Consider the following 14,369-nt stretch of genomic DNA (forward strand, 5'->3'; position numbering starts at 1 on the left):
GTAGCAAGCTCTGCACGGATAATCTCATGTGATATAGAGGCTTTGGCCCTAATCATCCAAGAAACCATAGAGACCAGATTTTTCTCCATGCACTTCCATCCATCAATACTGCCAGCCGACTATGGTGGTCCATTGATGGCCCTCATATATGCACCCCATAAATCATAGATCATGCGACCAAAGTGTTGAAAAGCCATAGTTTTGCTCGACGTTCCTGAAATTGAACCTGCGATCACATCCTCTCCATCTTCCCTAAATCTGCATACACTCTTGTTAGCCTAGTCTCTACTGCTCTACTCAAAGAAATATTGGGCCACTAAAGACCACTAAAGACCATATGTATACTCCACCGTCTCCTGACCAAAGGTAGGGTGCAGATCACCTGACCCAATGTGGTGTGGTGTTGACCACCATAACCTTGGTCTTGCCAAGGTTCAGCAATACGGCACTATTACTAGCAAATGTGTGCAATGTATCCAAATGTTGCTACATTCCCTCTAGTGAATATGAAATTAGATTTATATCATTTGCATATAGTAGCAATGAGATCTAGGTCCCTGTTAACTGTGCTCCTCTGTTGCCTCTCCTCTCTATGTAATCCAAAACCTCATCCACATAAATACCAAATAAAGTAGGGGAGAGTGGACAACCTTGTTTCACCCCAATAGTGGAGTGAAAAATCCCAGACACCCCCTTGGGAGTGCGAACCTGACCCACAACTGTGACCATATACATCTGGTAGTGATGTGTATGAACAAACTTAGGACCGCCGGGGCATTGTTTCTCTCACTAGGAGGTTTCTCCCCCCGTGCATTGTATATACACCCATCATTCTAGGGCTATCTATCTTTCTATTGCACACTAAGTAAAACACTCTCTGTTGTGTGCCTTGATCTTCCTTCATCTTCTCCAAGCTGTGTGTGTTTTCCTGCAACCATAATTCCAACAATTGGTATCATAGCAGGTTGCATCCTCTCAGGCTTAGTCGCCAACAACTCCAACACATGCCTACTCAGTTTCTCCAATTTTTGTGAGCTTTTGCAAGAATTTGTAGGCAACAAGTATTTGGAGCAAGCTCGTAGAGCTTGATTTACTCAGATTTTGATTCGGGCTCATTTTGGCCTTTGTTTCCATTGCAGGCACATATACTGCGCAGGCTGTTTTGTCAGTTTGTGCAAAATTTTTGTCAGTGCTATTTTTACATAACAGGTCCCATACAGTCTACTACGGTTTGTGATATATAGCACGTGTTGTTTCCACTTTGTTTCTCCTCTTTTTGGGTAGTTTTCACATCATGTGCAACATTCACCATGGTTGACAACAACACAAGAGTTCAAGATGTTTGATGCTGAGAGGATAGGTTGGTTGGGGACAATTACCCTATGTGGGCTTACATGATGCAACATGTCCTTGTGTCAAAGGTCGTTTGGAACATTGTGCAGGGCATTGATGTACGTCCTAGTTCTAAGGATATAGGCAATGTTGGGAGGATGTTGTAGGTTTTTGTGGCAGGGTTGTTGTTGCCACAACTGTTTGCCTACAGCTGAGCAAGCTTGTTGGGATGTAAAAGATGCGCAAGCTCATGCATTGATTGAGTTGTCTGTGAAGCGCACTATTACTCCTCACATTCATTTAACAAAATTTACAAAACATGCTTGGAATATTCTGGTTGGCCTTCATGCAAGTTGCAATGAGGCAAAAATTGCATTGCTGCGTAAAGAGCTGGAGTCAAAGATTATGCATAAGGAAGATAATATGGACACTTTCCTTACTAGTGTCAAGGATATCAATGAGCAACTTATTTCTGCAGGTGAAGTCATTTCAAATAGTTTCCTTGTGCAAACTGTTCTTAATGCCTTGCCAGATTCTTACCAAACTTTTGCTAGTACTTGGAGATTTTGGACCCAAGGAAATCCTGAAGTTGTCAAGTTTGATGCGTTATGCACATTGCTGTTGCAAGAGTCACTTTCCAAAAAAATAGTACTAGTAGATAGCGTGCAATTGAACATGCCTTTATTGCTGCTCAAAGAAAAGGTGGTAACAACAATGTAGCCACTTCTCATGGTTCTTTTGTGAGTGGTAAATTTGTTTCTAATGCTTCTACTGGCAGCAATTCGTCTGGGAATTTTTGTGATAAGGGAAAGAAGAAGATGTGTTGCCACTATTGTAAAGCTAATAATCATTTGATCAAGCAATGCCCTAAGCTAAAGTCCAAAGTGGCTAAGAAGAAAGAGATTGGTTCCACTACAAATGCTGGTTCCACTACAAATGTAGTTATTGTGTTGAGTCTTCTATGAAAGGAGACTCTGATGCTGATGTTGATGCAGAATGGGTTTTTAGTGCAGAGTGCACTTATGATCATAATTTCCATGATGCATGTTTGTCAGTTGATGCAGATGCTCAAGTGTGGTACTTTGGTAGTGGGATGTCCCTCTTGGGAATTCTGTCACTTGTGCTAACAATGCCTCTTATTCTATTAAGGGAGTTGGAAAGATTGTGCTGACTACTGCCACACTTGTTGATGCACTGTATGTACATGGGATCAAGAATAGTATTTTTTCTGTATCTGCACTTGCTAGACTTGGTCTTGTAGTAAAGTTTGTGGATGATAGATATATAGTACATGATCTCAGTTTTGGTGAAATTGTTGCATCTGGCATTTTATGTGGTGGGCTGTATAATCTCACTTTGTATGACAAGGGTGGGAAAAATTTTGCAAATGCTATTGTGGATTCTAAGGCTATTTCAGATGCAAAACTTTGGCATGCACATTTTGGGCATCTAAATTTTGCTAATTTGCTGCATTTGCAAAAATATGATATGGTTGCTTCTTTGCCGCCTCTTGAAGCACTTGTCAAACATGTTTGTGAAAGATGTATTTGGGGTAAGATGCAGCTTTTGAAGTTTCCAAAGGATGGTTCAGTTAGGGCCACATGCATGTTGCAGCTTGTGCATAGTGATGTTTGTGGACCCATGCAAACTCCGTCATTCGGAAATTACCTTTACTTTGTGACTTCCATTGAGATTACTCCAGGCATGCATGGGTGTATCCACTTAAAGCAAAGTTCAAAGTGTTTATGTGCTTCAAACATTTTTTGACTATGGCTAAAAATGTCTTGAGATGTACTATGGGCACCCTCCGTTCAGATCGAGGAGGGGAGTATATGTCTCATGGATTTAATGCTTTTGTTGTTGAGAGGAAAAATAGGTCACTTATGAAAATGGCATGATGTATGGTCAAAAGTCAAGCTTTGTCCCATTTGTTTTGGCTTGAGTCCATCATGTGTGCCACTTATGTACTGAACAAGTGTCCTACAAAAGCTTTGCAGTCTATGACTCCATATGAATCATGGCATGATAGAAAGCCTTCTATTGAGCACATGCGTGTTTTTGGTTGTTTTACATATGCTTTGGTGCCACAAACACATCGCAAGAAATTGGATGATAAGGCTGTCAAATGTATTTTTGTTGGTTATAGTGCTAAAAGCAAAGGCTACAAGTTGTATCATTTGCAAACAAAGCGTATCTTGGTCTCACGAAGATGTTGTATTTGTATTTGCTCAGAATTTTGATTTGGGCTCATTTCGGCCTCCGTTTCCACTCCAGGCAGGTCTGCACAGGCACTTTGGTCATTTTGTGCAGAAATTCTATCAGTGCCGTTTTCTGCATAACAGGTGCCTTATAGTCTTCTACGGTTTGTGCTATATAGAGCGTGTTGTTCCCGCTCCGTTTCTCCTATTTTTGGGCAGTTTTCACATCAGGTGCAGCATTTACCATGGCTGACAACAACAACACAGATGTGTTCAAGATGTTTGCTACTGCTGAGGACAGGTTGGATGGGGACAACTATCCTATGTGGGCTTATATGATGCAACATGTTCTTGTGTCAAAGGGCGCTGGAACATTGTGCAGGGCATTGATGTACGTCCTGGTTTTGAAGATGTAGGCGATGTTAAGGATGTTGCAGGTCTTGCTGCAAGGATTACTGCTGTTAGAGTTGTTTTGCCTACGGCAGAACAAGCTCGTTGGGATGTTAAGGATGCGCAAGCTCATGCATTAATTGCGTTGTCTGTGAAGCGCACCATTGTTCCTCACATCCATTCAGCAAAATCTGCAAAACAGGCTTGGGATATTTTGGCTGGTCTTTATGCAAGTCGCAATGAGGCTAAAATTGCTTTGCTACGTAAAGAGTTGGAGTCGAAGATTATGCATGAGGAAGATAATATGGACACTTTCCATGCTAGTGTCAAGGATATCAATGAGCAACTTAATTCTGCAGGAGAAGTCATTTCAGAGAGCTCCCTTGTGCAGACTGCTCTTGATGCCTTACCAGATTCCTACCAGACTTTTTCTAGTACTTGGAGACTGATGACCCAAGGAAATCCTGAAGTTGTCAAGTTTGATGCGTTATGCACATTGCTGTTGCAAGAGTCACTTTCTAGAAAAAACAAGACTAGGCAGCGTGCAGTTGAACAGGCTTTTATTGCTTCTCAAAGAAAGGGTGGTAATAGTAATGCAGGCACTTCTTATGGTTCTGCTGCGAGTGGCAAAAATTCTGTTCCTAATGCTTTTGCTGGCAGCACTTCATCTGGCAATTCTGGTGATAAGGGCAAAAAGAAGATGTGTTGCCATTATTGTAAAGCCAATGATCACTTAATCAAGTCGTGTCCTAAGTTGAAGGCCAAAGAGGCTAAGAAGAAAGAGGGTGGTTCCACTGCAAATGCTGGTTCCACTACAAATGCAGCCATTGTTGAGTCTTCTGTGAAAGGAGACTGTGTTGCTGATGTTGATACAGAATGGGCTTTTAGCGCAGAGTGCACTTACAATCCTGCTGTCCATGATGCATGCTTGTCAATTGTTGCAGATTCACATGTGTGGTATTTCGACAGTGGTGCTACAAAGCACATTACCTCACATCGTGAATTGTTACCTCTCTCGAGTCTGTCCCTCATGGGAATTCAGTCACTTGTGCCAACAACGCCTCTTATCCAGTTCAGGGAGTTGGAAAGATTGTGCTCACTGCTGCTAATGGCAGTTCCTTCACACTTGTTGATGCACTTTATGTACCTGGGATCAAGAAGAATCTCTTGTCTGTATCCGCACTTGCTAGACTTGGACTTGTAGTCAAATTTGTGGATGACAGATGTACAATTCATGATCTCAGTTTTGGTGATGAAATTGTTGCATCTGGCCTTTTATGCCATGGGCTGTATAAGCTCACTTTGTATGACAAGTGTGGACAAAATTTTGTAAATATTGTTGCAGATTCAAGGGCTATTTCAGATGCAAAACTTTGGCATGCACGTTTTGGTCATCTGAATTTTGCCAAATTTCTGCGTTTGCAGAAATCTGATATGGTTGCTTCTTTGCCGCCTCTTGAAGCACCTGTCAAACATGTTTGTGAAGGCTGTATTTTGGGTAAGATGCAGCGTTCTAAATTTCCAAAGGATGGTTCAGTTCGGGCCACATGCAGGTTGCAGCTTGTGCATAGTGATGTTTGTGGGCCCATGCAAACTCCGTCCTTGGGCAATTACCTGTACTTTGTGACTTTCATTGATGATTACTCCATGCATGCATGGGTATTTCCGCTTAAAGTGAAGTCCGAAGTTTTTATGTGCTTCAAACAATTTCTGGCTATGGATGAAAATGTCTCAAAATGTACTATGGGCACCCTCCGTTTAGATCGAGGGGGGGGAGTATATGTCTCATGAATTTAATGCATTTCTGGCTAGTCGTGGGATAAAACACCAATGTACAGTGCCTTATACACCTCAGCAAAATGGTGTTGCTGAGAGGAAAAACAGGTCACTGACGGAAATGGCACGATGTATGGTCAAAAGTCAAGCTTTACAGCATTCTTTTTGGCTTGAGGCCATCGTGTGTGCCACTTATGTACTTAACAGGTGTCCTACAAAAGATTTGGAGTCTATTACCCCATATGAAGCATGGCATGATAGAAAGCCTTGTATTGAGCACATGCGTGTTTTTGGCTGTTTGGCATATGCTTTGGTGCCACAAGTGCAGCGCAGAAAATTGGATGATAAGGCTGTCAAATGTATTTTTGTTGGTTATAGTGCTGAAAGAAAAGGTTACAGGTTGTATCATCCGCAAACAAAACGAATTCTAGTTTCTTGGGATGTAGTGTTTGTGGAAGATTCTATTCAGCCCTTGCTGTCATGTACTAGAGACAGTAATGTAAGCTCACATGACATTTATGGAACTTTGTTGCCTCTTTTGAGTGGTGGAAATACGAATGTAAGTTCCAATGAGGCAAATGTACAGCCTAGGGGGGTTTCTGAAAATGTTTTAGATCAGCCTATTACTGATGCAGATGTACATGATGTACTTGATGAGGAAAGGGCTGAAAGTGAGCAAGCTAGAGGTATGCCAAAATGGCTGGTGCACACTTTGCGTGACAGTAAATTGGATGCACCTTTGTCTAGTCGTACTCATTCAGGCTCTCGCCATGCATCTTATGCATCAGATTGTTATGCTTTGGCTGTGTCTAGCTTACATGATGTTGAGGAGCCTCTGTCTTTTGATGAAGCACAGAATTCAGAAAACTGGATGGCTGCCATGCAATCAGAATATGATGCACTTATAGAAAATGACACATGGACTTTATGTGATTTGCCTCCTGGCAAAAAGGCCATTGGTACAAAGTGGGTTTACAAGTTGAAACGCAAGCCGGATGGTGAGATCGATCGCCATAAGGCTCGACTTGTTGCAAAAGGTTATGCACAACAAAAAGGCATAGATTATGAAGAGACTTTTGCTCCCACTTTTCGTATGACTACTGTACGTTTTCTATGTGCATTGGTAGCTCATTTTGGTTGGGATGTACATCAATTAGACATTGTTACTGCTTTCTTGAATGGTGACATATTTGAGGAATTTTATGTAACGCAGCCTCGCGGTTTTGTCATAAAAGGACAACAGGACAAAGTGTGCAAATGTAACAAGGCTTTGTATGGGTTGAAGCAATCTCCTCGTGCTTGGTATGAGAAAGCTGACACTCATTTGGTCAAACAGGGCTTTCGTAACAGTCCAACAGAAAGCACATTGTATGTAAACCGTGAGGGTGATGTACTTCTCATTGTGGTTCTTTATGTTGATGATTTGCTGATCACTGGACCAAATGAGAGACATATTGCTGAATTTAAGGCTGATTTGAATGCTAATTTCAAGATGAAAGATTTGGGGCTGTTGCATCATTACTTGGGTATACAATTTAAGCAGTGTGATGGTGGTATTGCCTTGTGTCAGAAAATTTACATAGAGACATTGCTATGTAAGTTTGGACTTGAGGATTGCAAACCTATTGCCACTCCCATGGAAACAGGTTTGAAGTTGAGTCTACATGATGCTGGCGATCCTGCTGATGTCACTCTTTACCAAACTGCTGTTGGCTGCCTCATTTATGTATGCAACACGAGGCCAGATATTCAGTTTGCAGTCTCGCAGGTCAGCAGATTTATGCATAGCCCAGGGTCTAAGCATTGGCAGGCTGTCAAGAGGATTTTCCGCTACCTTAGTGGCACTTTACATCTTGGCTTGTTTTATCCCAAGGGGGGATCATTGCCGCCAGACTTACATGCTTTTTCGGACTCAGATTGGGCTGGTTGTTTTGACACGAGAGTGTCCACAAGTGGTTTTTGTTTCATGCTTGGCAGTTCATGTATATCATGGTTGAGCAAGAAGCAACCTACTGTGGCCACTTCGAGTTGTGAGGCTGAGTACAGGGCAGTCTTCACAGCTACGGTTGAGTGTGTATGGCTCAGACGCCTTATGGCTGACTTGCGTGTTGGACAGGACACTGCCAACACTATCTACACTGACAGTCAGAGCGCATTGGCAGTTGCGAGGAACCCAATTTTTCATGCTCGCACAAAGCACATTGAGGTGCATTACCACTATGTCAGGGAGAGGCTCTCAGCAGGAGAGATCAGCTTGGCTTATGTGCCAACACAGGACAACCTTGCAGATCTTTTCACAAAGGCACTGTCTCGTGATAAGCTTGAAGCTTTCTGCAAAGCTTTGGGCTTAGTCCCCTTTGTGGACTGATCCTGTCCTTAGGGCATGGCACTTCCCTTTACTCATGTGCCAGCTCTCGTTCACCGCATCACTCCAGGGGGGATTTGTTACCATATACATGTGGTAGTGATATGTGTGAACACACTAGGACCGCCGGGGCATTTTTTCCCTCTTTAGGAGGTTTTTTCCCCCGTGCATTGTATATACGCCCATCACTCTAGGGCTATCTATCTTTCTATTGCACACTAAGTAACACACTCTCTATTGTGTGCCTTGAGCTTCCTTCGTCTTCTCCAAGCTTTGTGTGTTTCTCTGCAACCCTAATTCCAACAAAACAAAGATTTCATTGGGTCCTTGAAAAATTAAAAACAAAAATGAGAGGTGGGAGTATGCTCTTCTCCCATTCTTGAACGGTATTAAAGCGATAAATTTATTTATGCTCCCCTATATTGCCTTCACCAATCCACTTCTCAAGATGGCTAAGTGTCATTGGAAAGAGTTCTTCAAACCAGTGAAAAGATTCTTATGGAAAAACAACATGAAATCCTTCAGACCATGGCAGTGGGCCATATGGGAGTGAGTCGCTTGACCAGTGGACCAAGGAGGTCTTGAAAAGGTGGTAAGTAGAATGGAGCTGATTTTCACGACAAACTCTTAGCCCCAAAACCTGGTCTAGCCTAAGTCTCGGGTTCTGGAGTGGGGGGAAGAAACAAGGTGTTTAAGAACTGCATCTTGCATTGGTCCCTTTGGCTCTCTAAAGTTGTAGGACCACCACAAAGCCCCTATTGGATAGAAACTGCTAGGAAAGAGATTAATAAGGGTCTCAATTCGACTAGCTCACTCCTGGGACAGTAACAGTAAGATATGGAAAACCGTTGACCTTCTAAATGGCTATGAGATTTTGTTAGTCAACAGAGTGATAAAAGAGCTTGACAATGTTGTGATGCCAGTCTGTGAATCCGGATTTGAGTGGACTGCTTGGAGATGGACCGAAAGTAGTCTTTTATGGAAACCCCATTCTAAGGGAACATATCATGCAATTATACACAAGTATACTTGGTCTATCCCTCTAAACAAAATATGGAAGAAACAATGGCCAAAAGAATGGTGGGAGGAAATCATGGAGAACATCTCGAAGCCCAATTGGCCGCAGTTTGTGAAGATATTTTTATGGAAGGTGATGTGGGGTGCTCTACCCAACGGGTTCAAAGATCTAGTAGAGAGGAATTGGGTCCGATCAATGCTTAGGGTGCAAGATGGTTGGTGAGGATCTTGCCCACCTATTCATGGAATGCCAGGTGATCAAAGGCCTCGTAGGGAAAATTTGGGTCCAAAGGACATGGCAGATTTTGTAGATTCTTCAAGACTGATCGGTTCCTTGATGGCAAGAAGTTGGGAAGTCTTGCTATTCTCATATGCATTCAAATTGTCAGGTACTTATTCTTTCACCATATATGGCAGGAAAGGAATCGCCATGTGTTTGAAGGAATCTTGATGTGGCAAGCTTCTCAAAGATCATACAAGAAAGCAGAGTAGTGATCTATACACTCAGAAGAAAGAAAGACTTGGAAGACAAGTCTAGGGTAACCCATGGCGTGTTGTCAATTTGCAATAATAAAAGCCTAGTACTATAGTTCACCTACTTTATTAAGCCGGTGATGTAAAGCCTCAGGGAGAGGCGGTAGACATCCTAGTTGTAACCTTCAACACCTCAAGGCTCAATCTGAGCTTGAGGTTGTTTTGAAATTTTATGATGTGCTTAATATTTCACTCGCAAATTGTGAGTTTTGCCAACAAAAAAAAAGGGATTCCATGTAAACCTTCACCTTGTTTGGAAATGGAGGAGCTCTACACTACTTGTAATTTTCTTCGAATGTCAATTGAAGGTTAGGCTTTGATATTAGAGCCATGGACCCTTTTCCCATAAATCAGCTCAAGTTTATTTGTACTCACACGCAACCATGGAGAGGATTACCTAATGAATGATTCTTATTTTTTGTTTTCTCTTATGGTGTTAGGCCTTTCCAAGGCTTAAGAATAAGAAGAATCCTAATAAAGTATATTGACATAAACTATGCCAAAAAACACAAAAGAGATTGTTGCAATGTCATAGTGTGTTTCAAAGAAGCATTTAAAACTACTAATATGTAAGGTAGAGGTATAATAATTCTTTTCACTGTAAGTCGTATAAGCATAAGAAGGGGGTCATAATTTCCATGTACTAATCATAAATAGGTGTTTTCCAAGACTATCTACTTGTAGGTGGCATATATTTTTTTGTAAAGAGCAGATTCCCCAAGGGTGGAGCCGACATTCACACTAAATGCAATAGAACTTCAATTTAAAAATCCTCTTCTTGTGGGTTTTGTTGCAAGCACTACACAATCCTCCCTTCACTGCTCATAAAGGATGAGGCACACAATGCATAAGTCTCTCCTTTAACACAATTAGGTGGAGGGACTCACAATCCTCCCCTACACACAAAGAGGGTGGTCACAAAATGCTAGATTGACAATCATCTAAAGAGAACAAATCAAATCAATAAAGATATGTTAAGTGCTTATCGTGTGTATGAATAAAAAAAGTGAACAAGGTACTTATTTATGGTTAAAATTTGCATATCATTTATTGTATCTACATACAATTGGAATATCTTCATTTCAAGCATTCTATAGTCATGAATGCCTTACTCCTCTAAAGCGAACAAACTAGTTATGACAGTACAAGCTATAAAGAGATGCTAGATGAAATGAAATTGCAGACTGATCTTACATGAGAAGATATCAAGCTTGCTTAAGATAGATTAAAAAGCTATCATGATCCTCAAAGATCTACTCAATTCTTTGAGGAAGGAGATATGATATTTTTAAGAGTAAGACCCAAACATAGCTCACTGTTAATGGGCAAGTGCAAGCAACTTAGTGCAAAGTATGATGGACCATTTGCCGTTACAAAAATAGTTAACGATCAAGACTACCATTTACTTCTTCCACTTCAAATCAAGGAACATGACAATTTTCATGTAAGCTTGCATAAGAAGTATGCACTAGATTTGAATGACATTCTTGATGAATCTCTTTTAACTACCTTGATGGATGGTGCATTTGTAGTGTATCTTGAAAGTAATCTTCAAAGTAGAACCAAGCCTCTTCATAACATGACCATAATTGAACATCTTATAAAATGGTCAACTTACCCTGAGGAAGATGCTTCTATTACCCTACCTTTCTGTTGAGTTAAGGACACCACAAATTTGTCAATTGTGAGAGAATGTAAGATGTCCCATTTTACGGGTCTTTTTGAAAAGTTAAATAAATGTTTTTCCAAGAGCACATAATTTTAATTCCATCCTTCATGCCATGAAATGCTTGTCGTACGATCTTTTAGTATGTATGTCTCTCATGATGAGTATGCATACATCCTATGGCCTTAGGTCCATAGAATTCTATATGTAGGTGTTTCTTGAGGAGTATATATATGTCCTATGGTCTTTGGGTCCTAGGGTGGTATATATAGGTGTTTCATGAGGAGTATATATACGTCCTATGGCCTTTGGGCCATAGGGTGCTATGTATAGGTGTTTCATGATGCATATATATACGTCCTAGGGTGCTATATAGAGGTTGTTTCATGAGGTGTATATATACGTCCTATGGCCTTTGGGCCATAGGGTGCTATATGTAGGTGTTTCATGAGGAGTATATATACGTTGTATGGCCTTTGGACCATAGGGTGCTATATATAGGTGTTTCATGAGGAGTATACGTCCTATGGACTTTGGGCCATAGGATGGTATACATAGGTGTTTCATAAGCAGTATATATACATCCTATGGCCTTTGGTCTATAAGATGGTATATATAGGTATTTCATGATCAATTTATATACATCCTATGGCCTTTGGGCCATAGGGTGGTATATATAGGTGTTTCATGATCAGTATATATACATATTCTGAACTTAGGGGTATAGGGTGTGCTATATAGGTGAGAAAGAGAGTCATATAACCATGACCCAAGATCCATAGGGTGCCAAGAAGGGCTGACAAAATGCTTTTTGTTAGGCTCTTAGATCAAAGTGTTAATGTTGCATGTGCAAATATTATTGGGGTGGTAAAGCCCAATGTGCTACGCCTAAGTGTTGGGCGGCCGGCGACCTAGCCAGGAACCAACACTGACCATTCATTCTACATAAAATAGTAAGGAATCATAACCCTAACACTATTGTGTTGTGGAGTCCACCCAAACCTGTGTCTCCTCTCTTCTTCTCTCTTCTCCATTGCTGCACACACACACACACGCTCTAACACACTCACACGCTCTCGCACATGCACTCAACTGGTATCAGAGCTCAGGGATTGGGAGCACCATAGGAGCTCAGCAGGGAGGCAAGTGGGCAGCAAAAACTACAACACAGTATTGGTGTGCATCTGCTGACTCGCCATTGTTGGCATTGCTGTCATCTTTATACATATGCATTTGACAGTGTTCAATTGGTCAGAGACACTCTTCTAAGAGTTGGAGACATTGACAGTGATAATTCTTTGAGATTCTATCTTGCCGGTTTAGCCACTTTGATCAGCGTTTCAGTCATTGTACACACTTGTTTTGGGTTCAGAAGTCAGTTTTGCAGAGGAGACTCTGCCAAAAAATTTCAGGTTTTCTATCATCTTCTTTAGTGCAGTGGATCTATCACTTTTGTTCCTTGTTGAGTGATGGCTTCATCATGAGAGAACTCTTTGTTCAACATTGAGAAGTTAAATGTCACTAACTTCCCTTTTTGGAAGGAACAAATTTACATTGTCTTAGTACAAAAGAAGCAGATCGGATTGATAAATATGAAGGGGATAAAGCCTGAGGATATGGATGAGTATGATTGGCAGGAGTTGGATGAGCTTGCCAGGTCCACCATCATGCTGACTTTGTCAAAGAATGTGTACTTCAATGTGAACATGGAAAAGACTAGCTATGAGATGTGGAAGAAGTTATGTGACCTGTATGAGAGGCAAAGTGCAGCATCACAGGTTTATCGGATGAAAACATTAGTTGATTTGAAGATGGATGAGGACACATCCATGTGCAACCATCTCAATGAGTTCAACACAATTTTCAGTCAGCTTTCTGTGCAGGGAGTCAATTTTGACAATTCGGTCAAAGCAATGTTACATTGCCAAAAAGTTGGGATACTTTTTGCACAGTCATAAGTAACTTAGTACCTCTTGATGGTTTAACATGTGCTGATGTTGAGGGAAGTTTGCTTACTGAAGAGGTTAGCAGGAAGAATCTTGATACTTCTTGTGGTACTAACAATGCTCTTGTTGTTTGTGGTCGATCACAAGAAAAGGGTAAGCAGAATCAGAGAGGAAAATCTTGTAGCAAATCACGTGACCAAGAAGACATTGAGTGCTATCATTGTCACAAAAAGGGTCATATGAAGAAAGACTGTCAAAAGTGGAAACAAGAGAAAGGTAAAGACAAGAGCAGGAAGAAGGCAAGACTAAGGAAGGCAGTATAAAGATTGAAGAGATCAACAATGTTATTGTTGAAGATTTTGATGGAGACATTTATGTCACATCTGTCATGGATTCAACATTTTTGGTTGCCATTGATGACTATGCTTTACAGGATTGGGTTATTGACTGATGTGCATCGTTTCATGTGACTCCTCACAAAGAGTGGTTCAGTACATATGATGCAACCCGTAAAGTTCATGTTTGCCTTGGCAATGATTTTGCTTGTGACATAGTTGGTGTCGGTGATGTGCAACTGAAATTTCAGAATGGTTCTTCATTCATGCTCAAGAATGTGAGACGTGTGCCGAAGCTTACCAAAAGCTTGATTAGTACAGGACAATTGGATGATGTAGGATATTACTGCACATTTGGTGATAGTTTGTGGAAGATTACCAAAGGTTCTTTAGTGGTAGCACATGGTTCAAAGTCTGGGACTTTGTACATGCTACATGTATCCAATGTTGAAAACCATGTAATATGTGTAACCAAGCAGCCAAGTGTTTCATTGTGGCATCGCCGGTTAGGACATATGTCTCAAAAGGGAATGAAAATATTGTCTCGTTCTGGTTATGTGCTTGGCTTCAATTTCTCAAACTTTTCAGTTTGTGAGCATTGTCTTTATGGTAAACAAACACAGTCACCACACAAAAGGTGAAGCACTCAAAAAAGTGAACCATTAGAGTTAGTGCATAGTGATGTGTGTGGACCTATCCCTTACATATCCATGGGAGGTTCATTGTACTTTGTTACATTCATTGATGACTTCTCAAGGAAAGTGTGGGTATATCCTCTCAGGAAGAAGGATGAAGTTCCTTCAAAATTTC

Source organism: Adiantum capillus-veneris, chromosome 10, assembly GCF_014529385.1.
Source record: "Adiantum capillus-veneris isolate H3 chromosome 10, ASM1452938v2, whole genome shotgun sequence".
Classification (NCBI taxonomy): Eukaryota; Viridiplantae; Streptophyta; class Polypodiopsida; order Polypodiales; family Pteridaceae; genus Adiantum; species Adiantum capillus-veneris.